The following is a 14145-nucleotide window of genomic DNA, read 5'->3' as shown; positions in this document are numbered from 1 at the left end:
CCAGCCTTCTCAGTCCATCCACGGCCCCTCGCAGCATGACCCGGCAGCCACCTGGCTTTTCCCTCCTCTGGCCGGGTGGATCTCCAGGTCCAAGCAAGATTCACAGTGGGTGACAGGAATGTGCTTGTCTGGGGGGTAAAACAGGATGCCATGATGTCATATATATCTTTTCACCAAGTTGGAATGTGCGTAGTGCTCAGCTCCATCCTGGTATGTTGAGCTTTAAAATGAAAAGTATTTAATCATTGTGTGTAGGTTACACTTCTTTTAATGGCTTTAATGGCTAATGTTCCAGACTTTTCTTTAAAGCTGCAACCCTTAACAGGAAGAGCCCAGACTATCAATGTGTGGTTACTATGGCAACTACTGGTGAAACATTTCAACAGTGGACAGGTCAAAAGAGCAAAACAGGCTCATATTACTGAAAACCAACACATGCTTCAGTCTGGCTTTTTTGCCTGAGACCGCTCTCTTTTACAAAAAAAGCAGGAAAAGCAAACAGGACTTCAACACAATCTTACAGATATACATTGTATTTGGCTTGTTTCTATTATAAATTTATCTTTAAAGGAAATATGCTGAATTTTAGCAGGAATAGCTTGTAGCAAAGAAAAGACCGTATGTTGTTCAGGGTCTATCCAGACTTAATGATGGGTCACAAGAAAACAGCAGTTGACCATCAGAAATCCAGAGGATAGCACCTCTTCCTAAGTCTTCCTAAAAGGAATTGGACTGTACACAAGTATTTACAACTTGCGCAAAACATGTTTCTTGTCATTTTGAGATGTCAGTCAACAAACTCTCCTTTCAGCAGGCAATAACACCTCACTTTAATCTTCCATGCAGGCACCTATCCAGGATTTTCTTTGAAAACTAAAACCAGCTTTAATCACATCGCAGAGGGCTGCCTGATATTTTCTCATTGTGTTGAGAGGAGACTCGGGACAGGCTCGTCGATAACACGACTCAAGCCTGGGCCGAGCTCCTCTCTGTGTGGGTGTGTGAACCTCTGACCTTCTGCTTGTATCTGTGATCTTGTTCTTTCGGTCACTATCCGAAGCTCGTGGCCATAGGTGAGGGTAGAAACATTGATTGATCGGTAAATTGAAAGCTTCACCGGCTCAGCTCTCTTTTCACCACAACAGATCAGTACAATATGAGTGGCGGCTGTTTCTCTTCTTCCAGACCGCTGTGGCTGTCTAGGAGCTGGAGGAGCAGGATGAGGATGTGCTTTTACCTGGTAGGGAGCTGTTGCTTGAGTGTTACTGTGAAGCAGTTCTTCTGCCGGTTTGTCCCTCTGTTAACTTGTGTTTTGTTTTCTTTATTTACCCCTTTTTTGTAAATAAAGTTTGTTATCTTGATTTTAACACCTGAACATGCATCCAGGCCCCCTATATGGCGTGGGGCACTACCACTTACGTGTGGACATCAATCACAGAGCGTGCCTCAGTTGATTGAGAGTTGGTGACCTTTCTCATGAGCAAGTCTATAAAATATAAATACATGAAAACATAACATGAGCATAATAGGTGTAAAACAATGTGTTTTAGATATATGTTGTCAGCTAGAGGAGTGCATCCATGAACGAGAGGCCATTGCTTTCAGCCATAAATATGGAAATAGAAGCAATTTGGTGTGATAAGCTTGTCAGGTTGTGCCATCAGATAAAATGATTCATCTGGACACCTCCTTTGATATAAAACTAAAATCAACCTTCAATTTTAACATTTTTTTATTTAGTTTTCATATTTTTTTTAAACTGAGAAGTGTGTTTATTTTGTTTTATTTATGTATTTACACGATTAACATGTAACAAGTATGGAAGAAATACAGTCTAACCAGAATATGATCTTTTTTTAGACATTGAATTTTTAGGGAGTCTAAGGCCCAATCTCAACACTCGCACTGGCACCCTTGCGCCCTTCATTTGCACGTTTCCAGCCAGGAGTGCGAGTGCGTAGGGTGTCCCGATTCTCAAGTGCAGGAGTTGGCCACGCCCCCATTGCACCCTTAATCTGCACTTCACCCAAGTCCGCAGCGATGCGGACCTCGGGCAAAGGTATTACCCACAAATCATTGCTGCAGGAGAAAAGGCTCAAGTACCTTTTCTGAACATCTGTATTTTCTAATGACATTTGTTAACTTTAGGATGATTAGTTGATGCTCTAAAACTTTTAGACAAAGCAGCAATGAATGTAAATTTATTTCAAATAACTGTTTGGTTGTTAGTTTAAAAGTTGTTAATAAAGGTTTTTGAGAAAAGTATCACAGCGACCAGCCTCCTGGCATGCGTTGTGATCGATGACGTAATGCTCCCCGTCTCAATTCTGCAATTATTTGCAGACGTGTGTACTTCGCACTCGAACCCTACTGCACACTTTCTCCTAGTGCACTTAGCTGAAGACCGCAGGGCGAGTATTGAGATTGGGCCGAAGTCTCCTCCTTTTCTGGTCAGCTCATGTGTCCCTGGAAGAACAAAAAAAAGGAATGCAAGTCAATGAGGCTAAAAGAGCTATTTCGTTATCCGCTTTGCCTTACGCCCTGGACCACACATTTGATGTACTTCAATTAAACCCTCCCACTGTCCTAATGGGTGTGACCCCACGAGGACATTTGACCACTGAGCAGGGTTGATGGTTTATCACTTGGGTCCATGTGGCAGGGGTGAGGTGGTGCTCACTCCTCACCCCTGCCACCATCAACCATCAGCTCTGCTCAGTGGTCAAATTTCCTCGTGGGGTCACACCCATAAAGACACTGGAGGGTTAAATGAAAAGTTATGATGTGTGTTTTGACCATGTCTGTCACATACTTTGAGATTTATCAGCTTGTAAAAATGTGTATGACTAAAAATCAGACGTCAGCACGTCCCATATATCACGTAATAACAGAAACTTCTCTTCCCCAGCGTAGCTGCTACTCACCACATGGCCAGATTTATGGTGTGTTTTTTCCTCCTGAAGGAAGGATTCGAAATTTGCAGAATTTGCAGCCATTTTTCTCTGCTTTTCTCCGCTACTGATTTGATGATGTCAATTTGGTGATACGCAGTTGTTTTCCTCAACGTATTTTCATAGAAAACCTAAAAACACATTTGCCCCAATTTCTAAATAAGCGTGTTCTTGGCATCTGATTGTGTCTTTAAAATTCACGGTCATCATTTGTGAATTCCATGGCGCATTTCAAACAAACTACATTCATTCTTCAGGGGACCCACGATCTGGAAGTAGATGGGTGCGACTTACTACGATTTCCCACGGGAAGCATCAGCGGCACGGAACGGAAGCTGAACATTTCTGAATAAAATCCATTATAGTCTATGGACTGTTTTAAACCAGTAATGATGCGGAAATTTCCAAGAAACGGCATGCTGCGCCACTAAAGAAAGGAGCTGGTTCTATTTTTGCCACGAGCCGCTTCTGGGACATGTCAATTTCCACAGTTAACATAGGGCTAGACAGGAAATCACACACAGTTTCAGTGTAAAATCCCTGGTAATTTTCTAAATAAAAGTACTGCAGCGATGCTATTTCATATGCATGAAACGTACATGAGACTCGATGGCTTATTCACGGTATCGTTCCAGAAGTGCAGCGGTGTGTTTTCATGGCTTTATTCCTGGCAGTGGAAAGTAACAACAATATGTATGACATTAAACAGCAATAACAATGTGATTTTCTTCTTTTTGGTTTAATGGCAGACTGCATGAACAAACCGTGACTTGAAGTCACAAGGGATCTTGAGATATCGCGAGTCCAGCAAAGAGCACAGCGAGGAGGCCGTGCCGCTGCCAAAATTTTCCCGGTGTGCAAATGACCACTTTAAAGTTCGGGAGTAATCCGTTACGCTGCCGTTTCACGCCGCTGATGCATTCACTGTGAAACTGGGGTTAGGCTCCCTATTGCTTTGGCTTGGGTCACCCTTTGCTGTTGAATTTCTGAATTTCAACCTGTAGGGTGGAGGAGCAAGAAACTGTTTAGTAAGTATTAGTGAATTTTATTTATATGGCACTCATCACAGACAGAAAATCAGAAAGTGCTTCACATTGGTCAGAACTAAACAAAACAAATCATAAAGTCATAAAATCATAATGATCTTAAAACAGAAATAAATAAATGTCAGATAAACAAAGTCAGAAATTCATAAAATACCATAAAACAGATGGAAGATGATAACAAATTTGAGTAAAAAATAAGAAAATAACAGATTTAGGTAAAAGAAGCTTTAAATAAAAGGGTCTTCAGCTGTTTTTTAAGTGCTCAGACTGTCAAAACCATGTAAGGATAAAGGAAGTTCATTCCAAAGTCGGGGTGCAACAGTCTGGAAGAAGCGATCACCTCAACTTTTATTGAAGTCTTTGGAACTTCTAGAAGGTTCTGGTGGGTGGACCTGAGGGCTCGGGTTGGAGCATAAGGCTTTAACAGTTCAGTAATATAGGGAGGAACTTGACCATGTAGAGCATTGAAAGTTATAGCCATGATTCTTAAAATGAACTCTAAAGTTAACGGGTAACCAGTGCAGAGACATCAGAATAGGAGTGATGTGCGCTCTTCTGTTTGCTTCAGTTAGGAGCCTCGCTGCAGAGTTTTGGACCAACTGAAGGCGGTCAAGGGCTTTTTTGTTAAAACGTGAAAAGTGTGTTACAGTAATCTAGACAGGAGGAGATAAAGGCATGGAGAACCATTTCAAGTTCATGTTTTGACACCAACCTTCGCAGTTTGCAGATACTCTTAGTTGATAAAAAACTGTTTCGGACCAACGTTTTTCAGTGGCCTTCAAGAAACACTGATTGGTTGAAAATAACACCCAAATTCCTAAGAATCCAAAGTTTGACTTGATGGCAGATGATAAATGACCATGTTGTTGACTAATCAGGTAAGCATGCTCTCATGGGCAATGATCAGACATTCAGCCTATTTAGAGTTTAACTGAAGGAAGTCATTGTCTAGCCAGCTGGTGATAGCTGATAGACACTCTAGTAATTCAGACAGTTTATGGAGCTCAGAATCTTTAAAGGAGCAGTACAGCTGAATGTCATCTGCATATAGGTGATAAGAGGCATTATGAAAATAATCAATTATCTGTCCATGAGCGCGAATGTACATTAGAAACAAGAGTGGACCCAAAACAGAGCCTTGGGGTGCCCCACAGAACAGATCAGTAGAATCTGACATGATTTGGTTTCTACAGACACTGTAACTTCTGTTAGATAGGTACGATCTAAACCAGTCTAGAACAGTTCCAGAGATCCCCACCAAGTCTGTTAATTAAGGTGTTGTGATCAACAGTGTCAAAAGCTGCAGAAAGATCTAACAATACTAACACTGAGTACCCCGTTGTCTGCAGCCATCATGATGTCACTGGAAACTTTAAGCAACGCTGTTTCTGTTGGATGATTATACAAAACCAGATTGGAATTTGCCAAAACTGTTGTGTGGTTCCAGAAAATTTATCAGTTGATCTGCCACAACCTTTTCCAATATTTTAGAGATACAGGGTAATTTAGAAATGGGTCTGCAATTTTTAGGCTGAGGAGTCCAAATTGAGTTTTTTTAAGGATAGGTTCAACAACTGCATGCTTGAAAACAGAAGGAACAGAGCCATATTGTAAAGATCAGTTAAAAAAATCCACAATGCATGGGCGTATTTGGTCAAACACAGGCACGTGCAGAGGGGGGGGGGGGGGGGGCGGAGGGTGCTTGAGACCCTGCCCCTTTTCTCCCATGTGCCCAAAGTGCCCTTTTTGAGGTTTAATGATTTTTTTAATATTTATTTTTTTATTTTTTTTAAAGAATTTTCTGTTTGTGCCCCCTCAAGAATAACAAAAATAATAATTAATACAATTTCTGTTTAATAATGTTATATAGCTGGCGTGAGTCACGTGACCATACCGTCACGTGACCATTCCGTCTCTTCCTCACGCCAGAGCGCACAGCCGGTCACAGCAAGCTGCAAGCAAGCACCCACATTTTCTTCATGGCCGAGCGAGCGGTGCAGAGCTTTTAGGACATACATATTGATTGGGAGAAACGGACTAACACCGGTAAGTAGGATGCACACTACTATACACAGTTATTAGATTATTTTGTACATTATTAAGTTATTTTGTGGCACTAGGTGTGTTATATATTACTAGCTGGGTGTGTGTCTGTGGCTGGGTACCGATTCTGAACCTCAGTAACTTTAGGATTAACCAAAAACATTCTGTACATAAGTACTTGTACGAAAATATTTTTTCAATCTTAAATATTGGGAATTTGCCAATAAAATGTCATTGTTGTTAACTAGGTGCCACAAAGTTTCATTCCTATCGCTGCTGCGTGTCACGTGACTGGGGTCTCACACAGCCCTGCTTCTTGTTTACAAAATCACTTCCTGGTTCGCGGACTAATAAAACTTGAACAAATTTAAAATTTAGCTACCTTTTGTGAAAGGAAATAAGAAAAATACTAAAGGTAACATCCGTCACAAGTTTTGTGTTACTAAATATTCAGTCCTTATCTGCAAATTCTGTCCAGCGTTTTAGGGAACATACGGTAGTTTTGTTTTAGATTTTAAGGTTTCTCAGCCCTTCTGGTGGGTTTTTTAGTTCACTAATACTATGCATATTCTCAAAATTTGGAGTTTATATTTGCTCTCTTTTTGAATGCATTGTATTAAAAAACATTATGTTTTAAAGATGTACATTTAAAATAAACTACTGTTTTCACAGCAAAATTATTTTATCTGTACAGTTCTCTGTTTTTGCACAAAGTAGATAGTAAAACTGAATGAAAGCATAAACATATTGTTTTATTCTTTATTTTTATTATAATTACTAAAGCACTATGATTAAAATATTATGGAAATATTCTGGATCAGCATCATGAAGCAAATTTGTGGCCAAATTATATACAGTTAGTTTTCTGGAAAAGGAATGAAATGTCCCAGAATGTGTATGCATGAGTTTTATATGCATGAAAACATATTTGTAAATTAATTATGATATATCATTGTACAGACATGCTTCGTAAGGACAGGAGGCGGAAGCAGCGACAGAAAGAGCTATGTGAGGCAGCTAAAGGCAGTGGGTCCCTCACCAGCTGGATAAAAAAAAGAGTACAGGTAAGTTGCATCACAGCAACAAGTGTAGAAACAATACTATACACAACTGCAATGTTTTGATGCCAGAAAATGTTTTTTGTTAGCCTCTTGATCATGGATTAGGTGCAAGACCTGTTAAATGTGAAAAACTACATAATTAATTCATACAATAGCTAATTTTGCCTTGTCCTCAGATGGACAGCAAGTGGAGAGTGATAGATCACATGAGGAGATTGAAGACACACACAACTCTTTCTGTTTATATTTCTGTCACATTCTTATCTCTGACATAAACTCCTCTATTATCCACTAATGTTTAGATTTCCATTTATTTACCACAGGTGTTGTCTCAGATATTTCTGTCTTACAGTTCTAAGAGTTTTCACCAATTTTTGCCATTGTTTTATTATCTTACATTAATTTTGTAATTGACTAACATTTCTCCTCTGTTCGTTTTACTACCTACAGTCTGAGATCAACACAGCCTTGTCCTCCAGCATCATCAGCAGCAGCAGCAAGAGGAGCAACCCTGCAACAGCTACATTGTACCCCATCATCAGGTAAAATAGGACAGCAATAGATCAGGAGGAGGAGCAGGTTGTCCAGTAATCGGAACGTTGCAGGTTTGATCCTGACTTCAATCAGAGATTGATGCTGTTGAGTCCTTGGGCAAGACACTTAACCTGCTTTGCCTGCTGGGGGTGATCGGAGGGACTGGTGGCGCCTGTGCTCAGCAGCTTCACCTCTGTCAGTGCGCTCCAGAGCAGCTATGGCTACATCATAGCTCATCACCATCAGTGTGTTAATGTGTGTGTGTGAATGACTGATTGTGTTGTAATGTGCCTTGGGGGGCTGTAGAACCCTAAGAAGGCATTATACAAATACAGATCATTTACCTAAACAAGTTACTTTTGCTTCACATTGTCCTTATGGTGTATATAATGATTCGCTTCCATTTTGAATTTCTAATAAATAAGATTTGTTATTCAGCCGGGTATACTGTGGTTATGTCATGGTGTTTGAAAATATTATTCTGTGTGCCCCTTTTTAAATTTGAGCACCCGCCCCTTCAAAGGTCTCTGCACAGCCCTGGTCAAACATCTTAATGAACAAGGTGGTAAGGTAATATCACGGGAACGGGAAGTTGGTTTAATTTGTTTCTGAATGAGACAAATGTCCTGGAAATTTACAAGAGTAAAGAAGGACCATGATTGAGAGGAAGGTGGTTGGATGGGAGAATAGGAAATGGATGTGGATGAAAAACATGCAGTGATACTTCTAATTCTAGGATTAGGCAAAAATCTGAAAGAGGACTTAAACTTACTAACTTGGGTGAGACCCAAATGCACTGAACACGTACTGAAGCTGGGTAGTAAAGACACACAGTTAGTTCTAATAATGCCTGAACCCTCATGGCATCAAACACAGTGTTGCAACAGGATTAAGGAAATGATCAGGAACTAACAGGTTCCAGTTGGATGACTTGAGGATTATCTAGGAAGACAGAAGATTGTGACGAGCAATCAATGATCTGACGTTTGAGCGGTGAATAAGAGAGCAGATCTTCATTACATTGGAGGTAAAAAATATTATGTCAAGAAACTACAGACCAAAGAGCAGGTCAACGCCTGCAACAGCAAATCAAAACAGTCTTTGAGGCTGCAGCCATTACTATTTATCACATCTTCTTTGTTCCTCTCTGGCTGTGATGTAAACATCCACCCCTCAGATGATGACAGCTTCAACCCACCTCGCTGCTGATTTATAATAATGCACATATTTTCTTATCAGAAATGCAAACTGCGTTACAATGAAATAAGACAGTACTTAATTAGATTACCCATTACCGAAAAAAATGACTTCCGTTAGTGAGGTTATTCCCGTTATTCCGTTATTCTCATCACTGTGGCTCAATAATATCAGAGAAGGAGAAACAGCCGGCTGCTACCACTTCAACTTTAGGACAAACTACCACAGTCCCGGACTTCCGGTTATGGCTGCCATGTGAGAGGACGGGCACACCACGGCTCCGCCACCAATTCTTCTTTAAAGCACTGACAACAGCTCCACTCAGACAAGAATAACAGAGGTTGAAGTTCTTTATGATGCCAACAACACGTAAGACAGACCCAGCGGTTAAGTCAGCAACCAAACAGCCTAAACTGACGGACCTCCGGATCAGCAACGACACACCAAAAGTTAAGGAAATCGCTACGAGTGACGCAGCAACGGTGGTAATGAACGAAGAGAAAGCAAACGAGATTCTAGCAGCGATTAACTCATTAAAATCTGAATTCTCAGCGAGACTGGATAATGTCATGGAGGCAATTGAAAAGGTACGGAAAGAAACAAATGACTGTGTTGAACGAGTGACCCGGGCCGAGCAGCGTATATCAGGAGTAGAGGACGAGCTGCAAAGCCTGCAGGCCGACGTTAAGGATCTAAAAGAACACAAAGCAGCACTGGAAGATAAAATCCTCGACCTGGAAACTAGGACCAGGCTGAATAATCTCAGACTGATTAACCTTCCGGAGGGGGCAGAGGGACCGGACCCTTGTGTTTTCCTGGAAAAGTGGATCTCGGAGGTGCTGGGTTTGGAAACACAGAGCTGCAGCGTAGCACTGGAGAGGGCGCACCGCATCGGTCCAAAGGGGGACGCGGAGACACGGCCCAGAACTCTCATCATGAGGTTCCTTAGCTACAAAAGTAAAGTGGCAGTCATCACGGCAGCACGGAACAAGAAAGAAATCCGGTACAAAAACCAGCAGGTGTGGTTCTATCAAGATCTGGCGACAGGAGTCCATCAGAAGAGGAAACAATTCGACCCAATACGCCAGGAGCTGCGCAGGCTGGGAGTCAGACATGGAATAGTTTACCCCGCAAAGATGTTGGTTACTTACAAGGGTCAGGTCCATGCCTTCAAGAGCCCCGCTGAAGTGAAACAACTACTAAAAATAATCCAGGAGGAATCACCCAGAGCTAAGTGATAGTTAAAAAGGGGAAAAAAAGAGGAAGAAGCTAATTGACTGGGAGGGATATAAAGAGAGAACTAAACCTGCTTAAATAATAGAATCAAATGGAGCGCTAATAATGTGGTGGATAGTGGTGAGGCTGATTTTTTTTGTTTGTTTCCTTTTACTTAGGTTCTATATTTGGAAAGTGGTTGGACTTTTCCTCACTGAGGACAGGTCCCAGCGTAGCGGGAGACAGAGATGGGTACAGTTGCTCCTAAGCGAGCGAGGGAGAAAAAGAGTGTTTTGAAAGTTCTGATTGTTCAAATGTTCCAGTTGGTTGTGCTTTTCAGGCAAAAGAACGGCAATCCAAAACAACAAACAAGTATTACATAAAATGAACATAGATATAATGTCCTGGAATTGCAGAGGCTTACAACAACCTATAAAGATAAAACAGGTAATGAATAAGATTAAAGATAAAAACTCAAAAGTTGTTTTTTTACAGGAAACACATCTTCCAGATGAAGACATTTTGAAAATCAAAAGGAGGTGGCGGGGCATGGTTTGGTCGGCCTCAATTTCATCTCGGACCAGTGGGGTAATGATACTAATTCATAATGCAATTCCTATTCAGGCTAAAAAGATTATTAGAGATAAAAGGGGAAGGTATCTAATTATTCAAGGTAGACTGCTAGAAGAGGAGGTGGTGTTAGTAAACTTATATGGACCCAATGCAGATGATCCCGAATTTTTCGAGGAATTATTTATGAATCTTTCCACATTGACAGGGCAATTCATAATTGCAGGAGATTTTAACTGCACTTTAAATCCTAGTCAGGACAGATCCACGGGAATAGATCAATCTCATATTAAAACAAGGAGTATCTTACAATATTATATGAAAGAGCTAAATCTAATTGATATATGGAGAGAAAGAAATCCACAGACTAAAACATATTCCTGCTACTCTTCAGTCTTCAAAACATACTCCCGAATTGACTATATTTTAATATCATCTACCCTGCAACACAAGATTCAAAGCTGTGAATATGATGTAATAGCCATATCAGATCATGCACAATGTTGCATGGTATACAAAGAGGATAGACTCTCAAAAGACCCAACAAGATGGCATTTCCAGAATAAGTGGCTACTAGAGGAGGATTTTATAAAATATTTAGGGACCCAGATCGATATATTTTTTGAAATTAACACAACACAAACATCAGCCGGTATTAGATGGGAAGCATTTAAAGCTTATATAAGGGGGCATATTATAAGTTATACTAGCACGAACCAAAAGAAAAAGAGGGAGACACAATTAAATATGGAAAATAGACTAAAGAATCTGCAAAAAAAAGTAAATGAAAGATACAATCCAACAAGCGAAAAAGAATTGCTGATTTTAAAGGCGAAATATGAGAAATTGTCAACATTAAGAGCAGCAGCGAGCCTACAGAGATTACGACAGAGCTTTTACGAACAAGGAGAAAAACCTGGAAAGGTTCTAGCATGGCAAATAAAAAGATTAGAAACAAAAATACCAATTACAAATCTGCGGTCGCAAGGTAACAATATAATAGAACCATCTGAAATAAATAATATAATTAGAGATTATTATGAGAAGTTGTATAGCCCTAAAACAGTTAAGATGCAGGATATTACAGAGTTTCTAGATAAATTACAAATACCAAAAATACAGAGAAGAAAGAGAGGAATTAGAAATGGAGATCAGTATTACGGAACTAGAATCTGCCATGGATAGTATAAAATCTGGGAAAAGACCTGATGGCATCACAATTGAGATATATAAAAAATTTAAATCTAAGTTAAGTAAACCACTTCTGGAAATGTTTAAAGAGGCCTTTCAGGAAAATAACTTACCACCACTCATGAATAGAACTCTAATAACATTGCTTCCCAAACCTGGAAAATCGTTTGACGAATGCGGTAATATGAGACCTATAAGCCTATTAAATGTAGATCTAAAGATTATGTGCAAACTGCTTGCAAAACGACTACAAACAATTCTACCCAATATCATTAATAGGGACCAAAATGGTTTTATCTTAGGAAGACAAGGGCTACATAATGTAAGGAGGGTGTTAAATATTATTCATTATAATACAGAAAAACCAGACACGGCGATATTGTCCTTGGATGCAGAAAAGGCATTTGACCAAGTAGAATGGCCTTTTCTTTTCAAAGTCTTGGAAAAGTTTGGTTGTGGTTAAAATTTCATAAAATGGGTCAGACTACTATATAAAAATGCGGAGGCTGAGGTTTTGTCAAACAGGAATGTCTCAAAGCCAATATCAATAGGAAGAGGGTGTAGACAGGGTTGTCCCCTGTCGCCGCTGCTTTTTATTATGGCAATTGAGCCTCTGGCCATAGCGATCAGGTCAAATCCCCAAATCAAAGGAATTACAGTTGCGAATAGTGAACACAAAATAGCACTATACGCAGATGACACACTGCTATTTCTCACTAATCTAAAAAAATCGATCCCAGTATTATTAGAAGTAATTAAAAAATAGGTGACATCTCGGGATATAAAATTAATAAAAATAAATCCTCAATCCTGATGCTTAATGATGATGAGAGAAGAAATCCCCTGTTAGAAATAACTCAATTTAAAATAACTGACAAAATAGAATACTTAGGAATACAAATCATGCCTCGGCTAGAACGGATAGCAGAAGCAAACTATGCACCGGTGCTAAAAGAAATTAGTGAACAAATGGAGAGATGGGCCCATCTACCACTATCATTGATTGGAAGAATAAATATTTTAAAAATGAATGTACTCCCAAAACTGCTCTACCTGTTCCAGAACATCCCCCTGCCACCCCCCACGGAACTATTTCCCAGGCTGGAGAAAGAATTCATTAGATTTATCTGGAAGAACAAACGGGCAAGACTTAGACTCTCCTTAATGTATCTACCCTATGAGAGAGGGGGGCTGAAATGCCCCAACTTAAAATGGTATTACTGGGCCGCACAGTTAAGGACTATTACATACTGCTTTTCAGCCACAAATCCCACACACTGGGCGGAATTAGAATCACAAGATCTAAAGTTGCCATTCTTCTTGTATGTGTACTCTGACTCACAAAAGAAATTATTAAAACCTATAAAGAATCCGATAGTGAAAAATATGATAAAAGTTTGGTTCTCAGTGAAAAAGCATCTTACAGAAGAACAAGAATTGTCTTGTTTCAGTCCCATATGGGGTAACCAGCAATTTACACCAGGAAGAGCTGATGCCGTGTTTAAAAGCTGGTATTTACAGGGAATTAAATCAGTTAAGGACTTATATTTGCAAAATTCTGATCATTTGATGTCCTTTGAGCAGTTAAGGGCTAAATATGGAATAGAAAGGAAATATTTTTTTAAATACCTCCAGCTCAGAAGTTTTCTAAAGTCTAAGCAAAAAAATGGGGACTCCAAACCCTCCATCACCATGTTGGAAGAAATGATGACAAAGGACTTCACACGAAGAGGAATAGTCTCGGACTGTTATCGGATAATCGTGGAACATCATTCAGATGGAGCGAACGATAGAAGAGCAGCATGGCAAGACGACCTCAGGCAAGAACTGAGTAAAAAGGACTGGGAGAAGGCCTGTGGAGGAGCTCATACCAAGTTCATTAATGCAAGGTTAAGATTAATTCAGCATAAATATTTAATGCGGACATATGTCACCCCAGAGAGACTGAAGAAATACAATAGCAATATACCAGATACATGTGTTAAATGTGCTGTTCATAAAGGGACATTGCATCATTGTGTTTGGGAGTGTACAGAAATCAAAAAGTTCTGGGAGGATGTAAGAATTTCTACTGAAAAAATTATCAAAAAGGAGGTACCATTGGATGCTAAATTGTTTCTAATAGGACTTTGCCCTAATGAGTATGCTTATAGCAAGTGTCAGCGTGTCTTTTTGGATCTTAGTTTAATGGTAGCAAAAAAGTGTATAGCTATGGCATGGAAATCGCTCCATAGGCCCACTGTGAAGGATTGGATGAAACAGATGTTACAGGTGATGCCGCTGGAACGGATTACCTATATCTTAAAGGCCAAGCAACATTTTTTTGACGAAATATGG

General features: G+C 39.9%; 1 long non-coding RNA gene across 1 annotated transcript; it reads left to right on the top strand.

Moving 5' to 3' along the window:
* The first annotated feature begins 5918 nt into the window (after positions 1 to 5918).
* On the top strand, positions 5919 to 7963 carry LOC107395331 (uncharacterized). Its single transcript, XR_011517116.1, has 3 exons — positions 5919 to 6043; positions 7001 to 7104; positions 7552 to 7963. It is a non-coding gene; the product is annotated as an uncharacterized lncRNA (long non-coding RNA).
* The last annotated feature ends 6182 nt before the right edge of the window (positions 7964 to 14145 follow it).

This window comes from Nothobranchius furzeri, chromosome 17 (assembly GCF_043380555.1).
Source record: "Nothobranchius furzeri strain GRZ-AD chromosome 17, NfurGRZ-RIMD1, whole genome shotgun sequence".
Classification (NCBI taxonomy): domain Eukaryota; kingdom Metazoa; phylum Chordata; class Actinopteri; order Cyprinodontiformes; family Nothobranchiidae; genus Nothobranchius; species Nothobranchius furzeri.
This window is presented reverse-complemented; position numbering and strand designations above follow the sequence as displayed.